Source organism: Dermacentor variabilis, chromosome 5 (genome assembly GCF_050947875.1).
Source record: "Dermacentor variabilis isolate Ectoservices chromosome 5, ASM5094787v1, whole genome shotgun sequence".
Classification (NCBI taxonomy): domain Eukaryota; kingdom Metazoa; phylum Arthropoda; class Arachnida; order Ixodida; family Ixodidae; genus Dermacentor; species Dermacentor variabilis.
Window position 1 is genome coordinate 7,042,604 of NC_134572.1, and position 17,790 is coordinate 7,060,393.

Here is a 17,790-nt window from a genome sequence, read left to right on the forward strand (position 1 = left end):
CCGCCGTCTCCTTACGTTTGGTCGGACTGCTTTCACTCGCATCCGCACTACGCGTGTCCCCCTTTAATCTCATGGGCGTGAACTTCGGCCTCTCAAACTTGGGGCCAAATTCACCCTTTTGACCGTCCTTAGCTCCGCGAGCCCGACGCGTCACAAACTCCTCGGCTAGCTCAGCGGCTTTAGCCACCGTACAAACGTCTGGCCTATCCAAGACCCAGTACCGCACGTTCTCAGGTAACCGACTATAAAACTGTTCTAGCCCAAAACACTGCAGAACTTTATCGTGGTCACCGAACGCTTTCTCTTCTTTGAGCCACTCCTGCATGTTTGACATAAGCTTGTACGCAAACTCTGTGTATGACTCACTTCTGTTTTTCTCATTTTCCCGAAACTTCCGACGGAACGCCTCCGCTGACAGCCTGTACTTTTTTAGCAGACTCGATTTCACTTTGTCGAAATCCTCTGCCTCCTCTCTATCCAAGCGAGCGACTACGTCGGCCGCCTCGCCGGGTAACAAAGTGAGCAAGCGCTGTGGCCACGTTTCCCGAGAGAACCCCTGCTTCTCGCACGTTCGCTCGAAGTTAACCAGGAACAAACCAATGTCCTCTCCAAGCTTAAACGGCCGCATCAGGTCAGTCATTTTGAACAATACTCGTTCTCCTGCACCGTGTGCCTGACTTCCATTACGAGCGCGTTCCATCTCAATCTCGAGACGCTTCATTTCCAACGCGTGTTGACGGTCGCGCTCTTCTTTTTTCTCTTGTTGCTCTCGCTCTTTTTGTTCTTTAAGTTCGCTCTCCTGCCTTTTTGCAGTCTCCCTCTCCTCAATGGTCTCAAGGCATTCCGACAGCTCGTCATCCTCAGCTTCTAACTCAAGAATAGCCTTTAGCAGTTCTCGTTTTCTGAGTTTGTCCGAGACATCCAGACCCAACTCTCTTGCAAGCTCCAACAATTTCGGTTTGCGCAACGACTTCAAATCCATGGCTGCTCTGAATGCTGCTTTCTCTACTGCCTATTATTGTCTTGCTGCAAACTAACCCTGCAGCAACGACAACCACAACTACCAGCTCTGTTTCTGACACTAACAAAAGCCTGGCAAAGCTCAGAAGAAGAAAGTCCCGCACTCACCAAACCTCGCAGCCAAGAGTTCAGCGCAGTCGTACCGCTGCAGGCAACCAGTCATCACACAGGAGGGCTCGTTGCACTGCTCCCGGATCGTCGTTGAGCTGCTCAGCATACAGCCAACTGCATCTCTTCGCTGCTGGCCTCCGTTGTCGCGATCTCACCGCTGGCAGACAGTTGTTGTGGTCGCACCGATGGCACGACCTGTTGGGAACTCGGCGCTGACGCCCGTGGTTGCACCTGGGTCGCAAGCCCCAAGGGTAGCGTTGGCCTGGCGGCCTGGGGTACAACTGGAAGCATCCGAAGGTCCCGGCAAAGCATGAGTCGACTGGTAACAACAAAACAACTTGTTTATTCTAACATCGCAAAGAGTTGGCGGTCAGGTTGACCGAAGTAGAGAGACGGGAGTGCACTTTTCTCAACAGAAGAAATCGGAGCCCTCCTTTGGCGTCCGGGGGCAGCTGTTTTTATACTCTCGCAGTTGAGGGCAAGAAGGAACCCCTGGAAGGGGGCGCACGTGACGGCGCCGCTCGGGCACGTTGGGACGAGTAGGTGACGCATACTGTCGTGTCGCCGCCGGTCGGGCACAATGGGGAGGAGCAGGTGGCTCACACTGTCGTGTCGCCTCCGGTCGGGCACAATGGGGAGGAGAAGGTGACTCCTACTGTCGTATCGCCGCCGGTCGGGCACAATGGGGAGGAGAAGGTGACTCATACTGTCGTATCGCCGCCGGTCGGGCACCATATGCACATACACTCACACACGCACATGAAGACACGTGGCATCGGAACATGCCTGGACGCGCTTGGCGGGGAGGCGTAGCGGCGACGCCGAACGGGCCAAAATGTCTGCCGCTTTGTTGCAGTCGCGCCGGCTAAACCGCGCGTCGTAGGCGAAACGTAACACCATATAGGCTACGTTGTTTCTAGCATCTGTTTCTAACCCCTTTTGTGGGCCGATCCCGGAAATTGAGAAGTGGAAATATATCCCACTGGTATGTGCCATTGGGTATTTGATTACTATGATAATGATGTGGATTCTAGCGATGATGACGATAATAATTGATAACAGAGAGTTCGTAGAGGATTCAACCTACAGTTGACGGCCATCAACGATGTCGCTCCATCGCGGCCGATAGGATACTCAATAAAACCTGCATAATAAAATAAAAGCTAAATAAATAATGAAAATAAATAATAACAAATCTTAAAAAATAAATAATAAAAACTTATGCATAAGAACTTGCCATGACGAAATTAACAAGGTTTTCGATCTTCTTATACTCCATGGTAATGGTCTATCTTTTACGCATGAGCTTGCAACTGATAATAAGCTGCAGTTTTTAGATTTAAGCATCAGGAATTTAAAAGAACATGTTTGCTGGCGCTGTTTTCCGCGAGCGCAAAAACAACTGTTGCCCAACGACTTTGCCCACTGGAAAATTGTTCAAAGGGGTAAAGCGACGCTCTGCCTATAGGGTCCGCGCTGAGGAGGACGTGCGTTAACCAGCACCAGTCTAGCTTCGAGCACCAGGTCCAGCGGCTTTTCAATGCCTCGTTGGGTCATCACCTCGGTGGCAGAAACCTTGTTGCAGAAGCTCAAACGTAGCAATAATTCCAATGGGGGGAAGGGGGGGGGGGAGTGAGCAGGATCCCCGAAGAAAGGTTCAGGTGGTACCTTATTTCCACAAGGTGAGCCACAACCTCAAGAAGGTACGTGGCAACAACTATAGGGTACCTGTTGTGTGTTACGCCCCGAACAAACTGGCTCGCAAATGCCCCGAATCACGGTATGTGCTGTGAATACGTGCGAGGTCAAGCCCGCTAAACGCTACGGGGAAAAGTGTTCCACTGCTATGGTTTACCAGATACCGCTAAATGCGGGGAAAACCTGCGTCGGACAGACCGGCCGTTGTGTGAACGACCATATGAGGGAACATGTAAACAATTTAAAAAGGAATATGAGCTCCCATCTCTCTGCGCATTGCAAATCGTACTGTTGTAAGCCACGTTTTTCTTAGGTGAGAATTCTAGGTAGGCGTAAAGATAAAACCGCGCCGGGGAACTGCTAGAATCGTATCACATTCATATGAGTGGCCAAGCATGTGTTAGTCATACATTTGGTTCGTTATATGATGCGGAAAGGAAATTGTTAGGTTTGACGCAAACAAGATGACCTGTTGCTTGCTCTTTGCTGCCCCCTGATGTCGAGAGTGCACGCGGTATATATGCAGAAAGCCTTGTGCCTAATAAACAGTTGTGAATGTAGCACCGTCTTTCTTTCTATTGCATAGTATTGCATATATGTGCCTGGTGTCTAAAATAATTGAATTTTGAAAATGCTCGTAGGGATCTGATGTGCATATCTGTAGTTTATGAATACATGTAAAAGACTCAGCATCAAGTGCAAGTGAACGGTCGCACAGACCCGGAGTCGATCATGCGAATAGATTCGCTGCACACATTTGTCACCAGAAAAGATATGCCACATGAAATGGTGTGCAAGGAAGTGTTGAAAATATTGCACTGGTAATGAAACGCCTACGCTATTAATATGTGGGTTAATGCACTCGATTTCATCTGTATCAGGCACTCGCCTCTTGATTGCTTCGTGGCACAGAAATACTCGGCATCAGGCTGTTTTTCTGCTGTGGCCTTTGTAGAAGCATGATTGTTCAAAGTGCAACAGTTACAGATTTTATGACTTGCTTGTGAATTCGCCTGTACAATTCCCGTGCGCTGGTCCACTTGTCCAGCAATTTCATACTGAAGGAAAACCTGCAAATAAAAACACCACTCCGTATGTAAAAAAAAAATGCTCTACTGTGGCGCTTCTCAAACGATTGTGATGCATGACAGGAGCTGTCTACTCGCGTGATATTCTGAACAAGAAGATACATTCGTTTACTTACATGTGAAGGTAGATGCCAGATCACTTCGGGACTTCGGTGGCACAAAGGGCACGAATCTGCCACAGCGTCAGATGTTGACGCGCGATCGCTTGTCGAACATAAACTGTACGAAACTACTATGCATCTCAAAAAACAGACATTCGAAACCGAAATTCGTGTCATCCTTTATTGCGTGAATGTGTATATTGTGATTTACATAAGCCACGCACTTAGCAAGCGCTTTCTGTAAACTTAATATCAACCCATCAGCTTCATAAATCCATCAGGTACGCATTTTTAAATGACAAAGCATAAGGTGACCAGTAGCAACAGGGCGGCGTCCTAGCGGTTCCCATTTTTTGGGCCAGCTTTTCCTCTAGAGTCGGTCATGCTAACTCCACGGCTCGTACGCACTTGCGCGCCGTGCATATCAGAGGCCTCGCGTAAGCTTTTCTACGGCTGCGCTAGGGGGCGTCAAGTGTTCTTAGGGAAGCGCGAAAGAGGAATTCCGCTGCGGTAGACGCCTCATAAATAACTGCTTGAAATGCCTTGTGTCGCTATATTGACTAAATGCTGAACGCATTAGCTTCTTTCCTACATGTTGAGTGAAACATGAGTAAACGATTTGCATATTTGCTTTTAATCGTTCGTTATCTTGTTCGTTCATCTATTTATTCATTCGTCCTTTCTTTTTACTCGCAGTTGGGCAAATGCTGCGCCACGAGTTTCCGGTCACCGCCTCGATAACCGACTTGACGATCAGGTCGCCCACGTTCTGCGCCAGCGTGTTCGTGCTCATCAGCCTAGCCAGCGTGCTGCTTCTGTTCGCCCTCTTCATGCCCGCGCTTAAGAAACTCACCAACCGCTGCTCGACCACTGACTGCAGGCGAGCGACGGAAGAGCTTGAATTGCTCATGGACGCCGAGGTGGAACCGTGCTCAGACTTTTACCACCACGTGTGCAACAAGTGGCTCGCCAGACACGCAGACGGCGTGGATCTCGCGCATGCCACGCTCTCAGATGGTCTCAAAAATGCGCAACGGTTGCTCCTGGAACGAGATCGCGAAACAAATAATAATCAGTACGGCCTTTCTGCAACTTCCCAGCTTGTCGCTGTGTTCGTGCCCTGCCTCGCATTTCTGACGTCATCGGCTGACATCGTGGACAGGAACCTGGTCCAGACAGCCCGCAGCAACGTAGATGTGCTGATGTCGAGAACTGTGAATGAAGCTTTGCAGAGGGTTGTTCAACTATCTCTGCTCAGAGGAATCTCCACCTTATTCCACGTGAGCGTTGTGCGACACAATGGTGAAAATGCAACCTTGTACTTGTCTCAAGCGGTGCCGCTAACTGAGAAGCTAAAAGAGACGACGCATAGCGCCGCTCTGCCACAGTTCTTGGAAGAAATCTTGCACTCTGCTTCTCAGGCCCTACCCGATGCTATTACGGGCGACGTCAGTGCCACAGCCTTGCGTCTAATTGAATTCGATAAGGCTGTGTACGCCATTGAGCCTGAAGGTTTGCGTGTGAAAATGGTGGCTGTTTCGAACCGTTTGGCTGAGCTGGCTGGAGGCGGCGACTTCGTTCGTCTCGTTAACTCGTTGTTGCCCGAAACTTGGAAGCTTAGCGACAATTCTCCGGTATTTTGCAGCGGGCTTCACTCCATCGAGGCAGCGCTTGATTCTTTTCGAGGGCAGTACAAACTGGGACTGCTCTACATCTTTGTGCACGTCCTTGTGGAGATCGGGCAGTTCTACTATACCAAGCAGCTGCTCCACAAGAAGCTCACAGATGCGAAGAAGACCTGTCTCGAAGCAAGCAGAGATGTCATGTCACCGCGGTTGTGGTCCACAGCTTTCAGCGCCCTTACAACTCGCGGGAGCGCGGCAGAGCGGGTCGTGGACATGTTCGACCGCATCCGCGGGCTGTCGTCACTACTGCCGCTGCTTTCCGGCATGAACGAGGAACAAAAGCTGCACGCATTGTCTTCGCTGTCAAGCGTGCAGCTACTGCCCCTCAACGTCTCGTCATACACGCCTTTTAATGACTCGGCAAGCGTGAGCGTTGACTCCGTGAACATCACTGCAAATTTCGAAATTGAGTACCAGCCTCTCAAAACACTCGAGGCATCGCGGCGTTTGGCTGAACCACCTTATATCGAAGACGTTCTTCAGAACCGCTATGCGATCAGGAGCGACGCCACCTACCTTCGCCTGCTGAACGCGGTGGTATTTCCTGCGGCACTCGGGCGCCCTCCGTTCGTGTACTCGGGCCAAGTACCCGTCGAGTTCGACCTGGCCACAGCGGGCACAGTGCTGGCGAGAAGCGTGTTCCAGGCCGGCGTGCCGTTGGCTCGTAGTGCTGTCGCCTGGCGCACGGAGAACGCGGCGCACTTCTTGCACTGTGCAGAGCGCGCCTCGCACCTGCACGGCCCCTTCAGAGAGCTGACGCCGAGTCAGGCGCTGGATTTGTTCGCGTGGACGCGGTCGCTCAAGGTCGCGCACTGGCTAATGATAGACCACTACGAGGCGCTCCGGAACACTACGATGTCCGAGTATGACCGGGACCTGGCGCAACGAACGTTTTTCCGGAGGTTCTGCTTGTCCACCTGCAACGCCGTCGGCAATAATGACAGTGACATTAACGCGAGATTACGCTGCCTGCTTCCCATATTAAGCATGCCGGAATTCTTTAGTTCCTTCAGCTGTGCTTTTCCGGAGGCTGAAAACTTACGACGTTGTCTTAATTTTGAACATCACTTGCATTTATAGCACGCCCGAACGCACTAGTGCGCCAATACGGTGTTTTTGTTGTGCACTGAGTACGCTACAGGCTGAACCAGGAATGACGGGTTCACGGCACATTGCTGATTTCAAACTATTTGTTTTGTTTACCTGCATTGTTCCAAAGCAAGGCTTAGGCTTGTAAGTTTCGCCTCTACTCCGTGCCATTTGTTCAGACGCGTACTTATGCGCTATAGCCTCAAGACAAGGCAACGATAACAATGGCTGAACGCACGCCCGAACGCGCTTGCTTGCTTGCTTGCTTGGCTTGGCTTGATTGGCTTTGGTTGGCTTGGCTTTGCATGGCTTGGCTTTGGCTTTGCGTGGCTTTGGCTAGGCGTTGGCTTGGCTTTGGCCAGGCTTTGTCTTGGCTTGGCTTGGCTTGGCGTTGCTTTGCTTGGCTTTGCTTGCTTCTGCCGCCGCCGCGGCCTTGCAGCATAGCTCATGCTAAACAAAAATTGAATTACGGGCTGGATGCTAGGATCGAACCTCGGCCCCCCAGCACAGCAGCACGATGCTCTACCCATAGGCCGCAATAACTTTTTTTCATGGTATCTTATGACTGAAAATTTAAGTGCATAAAGTAAACGGGGTGATCATTTCTAAGTCCTGCGGAATTTTTAAAAATATACCCTAGCACATAGCATATTTCTTATCCTTCATCTAGGTTGCGCGAAGAGGCGGACATAACACTAGAAATAGTAACACGTATATTCAACGAATGAACGAAAATGAGCTAATTAGCTTCTTAATTACATAAACTTACGCACATATTGCTATTCACGAATTGTAACTGGTGAGTGTGCAAGACGTATTCAGTTGAAATTAATTTCGAGGACGGCAACAGTTTCGAGACCTTTTTCAAAGTGTGGGAAGAAATAGATAGGCATTCTAGCTACTTCTGTGCTTCAATACATAAAAGAGCGTTTTGTTAAGAAAGTAGGTGGAACAACAGCGAATTTTTACGTCGAGTTCCAGGCTGGTTCCCAGACTGGAAATTCATTCCACATGCATACGCCAAGCGAACTCTACCGATCGTAAGTTAACTGTCTATTTTCTTTCCATTTCTCGTGCAAGTAATGCCCGCCTCTTCGAACAACCCGCACCACCACGCGTGCAACAAGTGGCTCACCAAGCACGCAGACGGCGTGGATCTCATCCACACGACGCCCTCAGATGGTCTCAAAAACGCGCAACGTTTTCTCCTGGAACAAGATCGCGAAACAAGCAATAATTAGTACGGCCTTTCATACAACTGTCCAGCTTGTCGCTGTGTTCGTGCCCTTCCTCACGTTTCTGCCGTCAGCGGCTGACAGCTTAGACAGGAACTTGATCCAGACCGCCCGCAGCAACGTAGATGTGCCAAGGCCGGATGTGCTGCTTGTCGAGAACTGTACGTGAAGTTTTGCAGAGAGTTGTTCAACTATCCATGCTTAGATGAATCTGCACCTTTTTCCACGTGAGCATTGTGAGACATCACGGTCAAAACTCAACTTCGTACTTATCTCAAGCGGTGCTGTTAACCGAGAAGCTAAAAGAGATGTCTTTCTATATTCTTTTGATTTCTCGTGCAAGTAATATCCGCCTCTCTGAATAATCCACTTCAAGGACTGGAATTATGTGCTCTTGGACAGGCGATCTTTAAATATTCCATAAAACTTAAATATCACCCGATATGCATAGGGACCAGTACAGCCATAGTCCTGCCTGCTAGCGCAAAACAACCACTTCGCCGTATAATTAAGGAAGGAAACAGTTCTCCAAAACAAGGTCAAGCACTTCATCAACAGGATATATCAGTCCGGTGAGAAGACTCTCTGATCAGTTGAAATACTTTCATGATTAGGCCACAATCGCACGAATACTTCTATCGTGCCAACGAGTACTAGCTCTTAGAGATGGTTGCCGAGTATTGATGATGACGACGACGATTGCCATACTACGGCGCATGTCCACCCTGGGATTGACCAAGAAGCAGGCTATACATTTAAAGTTGAGAAGGAATTAAGAAATGCGGGCAAATGTAATATAGAGTTGGTCAAATTGCGTAGCACCATGCCCGCGCGCCATTTTCCTTTACGCCATAAAGACGCAAGAATAATATGGGACAAGAAGCCAAGCCAACGCAGCCAGCGTTTCACTGAGCTTTGCTGGACTACTGCTTTCCTTGGCCTTGTTCCTGTGGTTGTCCACTGCTGTCGTGGGGAGTGCGCCGAGTGTGTCGGTTCGTTCCGCCTTACCAGCCTACCCAGGCAATGGTGAGGTTGAGCGTCGACGCGGTTTGATGATCTGTCCTTGCTTGTTAAAGAAGTTGGTGTTCCTGACCTGGCCTCGTCCTCGCTGACCGCCGATGGCACAGGCGGAGAGTTTTCACTTTTCAGGAAGGGGGGGGCGACCATCCTTCAGAACCATATTATATATGTGTGTGTGTGTGTGTGTGTGTGTGTGTGTGTGTGTGTGTGTGTGTGTGCGTGTGCGTGTGCGTGTGTGTGTGTGTGTGTGTGTGTGTGTGTGTGTGTGTGTGTGTGTGTGTGTGTGTGTGTGTGTGTGTGTGTGTGTGTGTGTGTGAGAGAATTTATATGAGGATTTAAAAGACCTCACAGTAGGAGACAGTTGAACTTCACAGCCTGAGTCCTCTCCCACCACCTAGAATCTGGCGTCTCTCAGTGGTGTAATCTTCCTTCATGTAATTGTCGTATACTTCGTTATCACTAATACTGCTTCACCTTTCCGGCGAAACTGCAGCCTCTCTCTGTCTTTCTTTTTTCTTTTTCTGTGAATCCGAGTATAAGCACTCCTGCGCATGGCTGCTGTTGATTCTGATTTCGAGTGAATCCCGCTTGGCCTCAATTTGGTTACTGAATTAATTATTATGTGTCCCAACTATCATGCACCAAGACTTTAAGAAAGAGCAGTTGCGTTGCTCGAAGAAAACCTAGTGCATATTGTTTCCAATACCATGGAGTATCCGCCAGTAATTATTTCGTTCCTAAAATTTAATTCGACAATTGCAAGTATTTTTTAATTCGAGAAGTACTGTCCTAATTATCAAAGTGTCAATGAGGCATTTGTAAGCATCCCCAGGCACCTCTGAATGACATCTAAGTGTTGTGTTTTCAGCGACGTACCAATATCGTGCAATTTTTACCTACGGGCAAGCAAACCTCACGGAATATGAAAAATGCCATCTGACTGCGCTCCCACCCGCATTATAAAACAGCGCCCTCAAATAAGCTGATTGAAAGCAACTGCATTGCCTGTCGCAAACCCTAAGAGATGGCGTCACTTTGATAATGGTACGGAAGGAGCACCAACAGCAGGTTGCCCGGCCGACTGATTGGCAAGGGCCGACTGATCACATTGATAACAAAGATCCTTGATAACGTGGTCGAAGCGCCGCTCTGACCAAGCACGAAACGCGAAGCGCAATGTAATAGGCATATCATGTTTCGAAATCCCGGCTTTGCTCGCACCACATCGACAGAGTGCGCGCGCAGCTATATTTTGCGCCAGGAACTTACTTCGAACCAAAGCCAAATTAAAGTGACAGCTTTAGTTTTCGTAAAAGTGTATACGTGCTGCAAATACAGGCTCACAGCATAAAGTGAAAGCGAAATAAACAGCCCGTGAAGCGACCCACTTGTCGAGAAAAGGCAAAACCAACGCGTTCAAGGAAGTAAATAACCACTTCTAAATTTGCCGAATTGGCAGTCGGGACGCCTGCACAAAACACAAACAAAAAATACATCAGCTTTCAGTGTGCCCTTATTATGTAAGAATTCGTAAGCGTCGTTGAAAACCAGTTGCTTCTTAGAGGGCGTGTTCGAATAGGTCTCCTCCTGCAGCTGTGCAGTACTGAGTCCGCTTCATCACATTTTCAGTGGCTTTCTTGATGACCGACGCTCGAATTCTTCGGCAGACATCCATTATCCTTGTATTGAGCTAATCGGACGTCCGTGTAGATCATGTAAGTACGATCTTTCACATAACACAGAAGAAAGAAATCGAGTGGAGACAGGTCAGGGGACCTAGTCGGCCAAATGAAAGGCCCGTGCCTTCCAATCTATTACGCGTGAAAAGTCCCATCCAGCTAGTTTCGTGCTCGGCTGTGTGCTGGTGCTCCACCTTGCTGATAGCACACAAGTGGAAGACGTGACAGGTGTTTGCTGAGAAACTCATCCTCCACTCTTTCAAGGATTTCGTCCACGTAACGCTGTCCAGTCAACAAGTGATCGAAGATTGGACTAAATACAGCACCGCCGTAAATTCCGCACCCCCCATTGAACGACCACTGGTACTGGTAGCGATCGCTCTTTAACCAATATGCATTTTAGTCACTCCAATATTGTGCATTATGCAAATTTACCTGGGTGTTTCTGTGAAAATTGGCTTCGTTTATGCACATGACGTTGCTCAAAAAGTCCTGTGACTCATCGGCTTTTCTGAGGACCCAATTCAATAAATCTACACGATTCTACAGGTCCTATCTTCCAAGCGTTAGTACTGGTTAAGGTGGCACAAGTGAAAGGCCGTCGTTTAGAATCCTCCAAACTGATGACTTGGAAATTGGTACCTGAACGGCCACGTCCCGCACGCTAGCATAGGGGACTCAAAGATGGGACTCAAAGATGGATTCCTCCGCCGCTGTTTCTGGCAGCTGCCGGTTTGTCTTAGGTTTTCATCATTTCTGATGATAGTCGATGCGTTTGGTCTACCACCACACTTTCATGACTGATATATATTTACGGCCTTCCTTTTGTTGCCATTTGAAGCTACCAAGGCAAAGATCATGTTTTCCTTCTGCTCGTTAGAGAAAAACATGGCGACTGGGACGAAACGAAACGCACATATAAACCTTTGCACTGACGTTGTTAATTCGCTTTTGTGGTTATAGGTATTGCGGCAAAAGGAAAAAAACCATCCATGCACGTTATCTACACTAATACAACAGCCATCACAGATTGTTTCCAACTAACACCAAACGCGACGCGTTACATCGGCCGAGGCACGGCAGTTAAGGTACTAGCTCGATCACGATGTTTTACGACGAATCTGTATATGGCTAGCCGATTCGTCAGTCCGTCCACTTGTCACCTGTACGCCGAAAAGCCCTTCGGCGCAACCCCATGCGAATTCACACAAAAAAACTAAAGCAAAAGAGAGGCGCGCGGTTGGATGCGCCAATCGCGTGCCTGACGCGTGCGACATCGTTGCTGTCACAGCCGAGCAAGCACGCAGCAGTTTCTCTCCGGCTCCGAATTGGGTAGGCCACGCGTCATACCTGCTCCTGAGGAGCAGGCAGCTTTTGATCAGCAACGCTGCGAGCAGAACCGGGAACGAGCTCGTCAACGCCGTCCCGATGCTGCAGCCCGGGCACAAGAACAGGCTCGTGTAGCCGAGCGCAAGCAGCAATTGCGTACCGAGGTTACGGCAGCCCACCAAGCCGTCGTTTGATGAACCGTCGAGATTGGCCCAGTTTCATGGCCGCACCATGGCCGCACGTTTCAGCTTCGCTGGTTAACCATATGTACGGAGTGCTTGGGCGGTGATTTTTTTCTTCATTTCCTTCATTTTGTTCTGGCTAACTCAGGAAGAGCCTGTTCGAGGGCGCTGCTTTACGATGCGGATGAGAGCGCAGTCACGTGGTATTTGCCATATTTCGCAGGGTTTATTTATCAGTCGGAAAAAATTAGTATGCAATTATCACGTCACTGAAAATACCGCAGTTAGATTTCCCTCGGCTGTGCCTACAAATGCCTCATTTACAATTTGATAATTATGATAGTACGTCTCGAGTTACATAATTATTTACAATTGTCTAATTAAATCTCAGTAACGTAAAAATTACTGGCAGCTACTCCACTGTACTGGAAACAATATGCGCTAAGTTTTCCTCGAGTAACGCATTGCTTTTTTTTAATCTTGGTGCATGATAGTTAATGGGGACACCCTGGATATATTTATTACATCTGCATGCAAGTGACGATGTTTCCATCCCTAATAGATGGTGTAAATTCTTAGAAGTGTTTTTAATGAGTCGTTAACTTTGCTAACTGGAAAGAGAAGCGATACTGAGACACATACCATACACGTGCATTTCACACGCCGAAGGGGTCACTAAAGTCTACAAGTTATTCTTTTTCAGGGTCAAAGAAGCATGCAAACCATTTTGAAGCGAGGTGAATATACAGCAACATATTCATTCTCTAGGCATAAGCTAGCCATACCTTTAGAAATAATTGTTAATTGGCTACCTCCTACTCTTTAAAAATATAATAAACTTTTTCCTGTGTATAATTAAATATATTGCGTATGTGCATGGTAATCTCTACCGACAACACATAGATGCGTGCTACGGCTGTGGTGAAATCGGACATAGATCCGACGTGTGTCCCAATCTGGCAAGTGTTAGAAAGTGTAGAGGCTGTGGAATCACTCCCCCCCTGAAGATCATCACTGTGATCCCAAGTGCGCTATTTGCGGTGGCGCACACCCAACTGGGGACCGAAAATGCAGTCGAAGATTCCAGATGCCTTATATTGTGAGACAAAGGCGTCGAAGGCACCAACGACAGCAAGCACGCTATACACAGGTGGCCGACGACATTGAAGACAGCGACAATTCCCAGCGCAAAGGGGTCATGCAAGAAAATGACGCCAACTTGCGCTCTCGCACGAGGACGCTCCAGCTCACGAGGGCGCTCCCGCTCCAGGGGGCGTTCTCGATCCAGAGGACAACCCAGCTCTGGAGAATCTTCTGGTGTCGACCCGCAACCCCGAGGACCTGGGGCAAGATCGAGGTCCCGTTCACAGTCGATCCCAAGGGCAACCTGGGACGATCGAGTCAAGAACGGAGGCCTTAGGAAAGCAGGGCAACCGACAAGGGCAAGGTCTAGGAGTACTAATGGTAGGGCACAGCCGGAACGTGAGTTAAATCCCCGAATATTGGCATTAGAATCAGAAAATCGGAAATTAAGACAAAAACTGTCTGAGCTCAGGGAGGCTTTCAAATCCTTTAAAGAAGGGTCCGAAACACCCCGTAGTCAGATGGAGACAACGGCTCCAAAACCCTTGGCCGGCAAACCTAAACGTAAAGCCCCCCACCCTGTTCCCATTAGCGAAACAGAGGAGGAAGATTTAGAAACCTCTGAGGCAGAGGAGATGGGAGAGAGTGAGGCACCCCCCCAAACACAAAAAAGTCAGAATAGCCGCAAGGTTAGCAACAATAGACAGGACTCTGGCGAAAATCATGGAGCTCATCACTAATCTATATGTTCGAGTGGGTCAACTAGAAAGGCTCAAAGTTAAGGCAAAGGCAAGAGCAGCGGCTGCATCGGCAGTCCACGGAGGCACAAACGGTAGCCCGAGCGCGGACTCTAGGGGTTCGGGTAGTCAACCAATGGTATCATAATGGCTTCAAACGACAACAATAACATTAATATATGGCAATGGGATTGTGCGAATTTCCGAAGGCTCAAGGCTCCCCTGCAGCAGCTCATTAGATCGGCCAAAGTTAAGCCGCACGTTATTCTCTTACAGGAAACACTAGCTAAGGAGGATATCTCTCTGCCGGGTTACAACTTCGAAACCTTGACCATTCCAGGGGGTTGGGGAATAGCGACTTTGGTTCGAAAGGGTACCTCCTGTGAAACTCACGAGCTCCACAAGTACAAGGTTGGTCTAGAAGCACAAATGATCGAACTCATCCTGAAGAATAAAAAAGCAGCTAACGTGTATATAGCTAACGTTTATAGCTCTCTACCAGATATGAAACGGATTTTAAGACCCTCTTGGGCCGCATTTCCAGTAAGGCAGATACAGCCCCACTCGTAGTAGCTGGGGACTTCAACGCTCCCAACAAAGAATGGGGCTATGGTCATCAGAGCGTCAAGGGTACTAATTTAGCAACCACGGCAAGTGAATTAAAATTTGCTCTTATTACAGATGCTAACTTCCCCACGAGAACTGGTACCTCCACTACCAGAGATACAACCCCGGATCTAACATTCCTTCGGGGAATTGAAGGCTCGTGGGACAATCTGCAGGAGAATTTAGGAAGTGATCATTACATAATTGAAGCCATCTTACAGACGCAACCAGCACCACTAAGGAAATATGACTACGTGGACTGGTATCTCTTTCGTAAGTTGCATAAGGAAACCAGCATAGATGAGGAATCTTATGAGGAGCTTTTAGATCAACTAAAGGCAACGATTAAGAAAGCTACTAAAGCAGTCTCAACAGAAATCGAAGTCCCAAAAATGGACTCCAAGGTAGCTCACATGCTGGAAGCGAAAAATTCCCTTCTAACCAGATGGAAGAGTCACCCAAGATCGCCCAAGTTAATCGTGATATTGAAACATACGCGGCTCAACTTTCACGTCAACAATGGGACAAACCTTGCTCAGAAACATACGGCAGACTGCGCATAGGAGGCAAATGGAATCTATTGAAGAGCCTACTTAATGACAAGCTCTCCGGAGGAACTACAAACCTCGCCATAAACAGACTCGTCAATAAACAGATAACTATAGAGCGGACAGCAAAAGAGGTCGCAAACGACCTCGCACACATGTACCTGCCACTTAAAAACGAATATGAAAACGAAGAAGAAATAAGCCAACCTTACTCCGGAATATCGCAACCGGACTTGAACAGTGACTTCACTGCAGCTGAGATAAGGCATGTACTCTTTAATTTAAATGGGGGATCTGCCCCGGGTCCGGATGGCATCACAAATAAACTTTTGCGAAACCTGGACGATGATGCCATAGACATAATCACGGTCGAAATTAATAGTCACTGGAGATCTGGCACTGTCCAACCGGAATGGAGGGAGGCCAAGGTGACGTTTATACCGAAACCTGGCAAACCACTAACAAAGGAGAGCCTCAGGCCCATATCACTTACATCCTGTATTGGCAAAGTAGCCGAACATGCTATTCATAACAGGATAATAGAGCACATAGAAAACCAGGAGCTTTTCAGGCACAATCTCATAGGCTTTCGGAAGGCATTATCCACACAGGACGCCATGCTCATGATCGAACGGGCTGTTATTGACGACCCTAGCAGGGACGTAAAGGGCCTCCTGGGTCTGAATCTTATCAAAGCATTTGATACGGTTGCATATAAACATATCCTACATGAAATCTCAACCTTGAACCTAGGAAACAATTTTTACAATTATGTGAGGTCCTTTCTAGCTAATCGGACAGCTCGGGTCAAACTCGGCATAGTCACAGGCGGTCCATACATTTTAGGCAACAACGGCACACCACAAGGTTCCATATTGTCCCCACTCCTCTTTACCATTGCCTTGCACAGGCTTTCGGAGGAATTGTCCAATATCCCGAGCTTGGGGCACGTCACATACGCTGACGATATCACAGTGTGGGTCCCAAGGGGGTCACTCGCAGCACTAGAGCAGACACTACAGGCAGCGGTAGACACCACAGAATCCTTCCTTAAGGGCACCGGACTCAGGCTGTCACCTAGTAAATCTGAGCTACTGCTCTTTAGACAGGGGAGGCAAGGTGTTAGAAACGTTGCGCCTTTAGAAACTCTGCCAATTAAAATCACAGACAACACAGGACGGGTCATACCCACAGTAGAGAAAATTAAAATTCTGGGTCTTCTCATTGACGCAAGGAGCTGTAATTCTACGGCCCTAAACCGTCTCACAGGTCAGGCCTACAGTACTTTAAAGCTCCTGGGCAGGGTCTCAAACCGAAATGCAGGCCTCAAGGAGGACAATCTCATCAGAGCATATCACGCATTTTTCATCAGTCATGTGACGTACATTGCATCATACCTGAACTGGGGGGAAGGAGAGAAGGCTAAGCTAAACGCACTTATACGCTCCGGACTCAAAAAGGCTCTAGGACTCCCGCACGGAACGAGTACCGAACTCCTCAACAAGTTAGGACTTCATAACACTATAGATGAGCTCACTGAGGCACATTCGATGTCACAAATTGCAAGACTCCAACACTAAGCCAGGGTGCAAAATTCTAGATGAAGTCGGGATACTGCCTCGAGGAGGAGACGTCTCTAAGTTCAATATACCCAACAAGGTGGAGACACAATTAGTTGTAGACCCCATACCTAGAAATATTCATCCTGTCCACAACAAGGGCAGAAGGGACGCCAGGGCCAAATGCATTCTGGGTAAACTGCACCAACAACAAAGCTCAGCTCTTTTTGTCAATGAAACTATATATGGATCGGGCAACCGCTACGCTATTGCCGTGGTCGATGAGAGCGGTAAATTAATAAGCGTGGCGTCACTAAGAACGAGCTCCATTCATGCCGCCGAAGAAGCAAGCATAGCACTTGCAATTACAATGAGGAGAGGCTCCACGATTTTCTCCGATTCCCGTACAGCTATTAGGAATTACTCAGCCGGCTTCGTCTCAATGGAAACACACAAGTTACTTATACATAGTATTGATACTCATAATTACGACCAACTGGATAGCTCACACCTAGTCTGGTTTCCGGCTCATCAGGGCCACTCGGTCAGCCCCAATGGCTGCAATCCTAACGAGCAAGCTCACTCTGCTGCACGAGATCTCACATGCCGCGCATCAGATCAGGAACTGCTCCAGGATGACTGCGGCTCCTGCAAAGACCCACTTACTACTTTTCACGAGGTAACCTCACACTATAGGGACGGCAGGAGGTTTTTTCCTCCCCACCTATCAGAAGCTCAACCGAGCTCAGGCAGTCACATTAAGAATGATTCAAACTAAATCTTATCCCACGCCTTTTGTGCTTAGCAAAATTGACCAGGATTTTCCCGCAGAATGTAAAAATTGTGGACACACTCCGTGTTCCTATGCGTGGGCAGCGATTGAACATGTTCCTATGGGTGGGCAGCGCAACCCGGGCGAAGGACGAGAGGGAGTACACAACACGAGCGCAGACTAACAACTGGTTTATTATTTCAAACAACGGACTATAATATACAGAAATTGTAAACACGCGTAAAGTG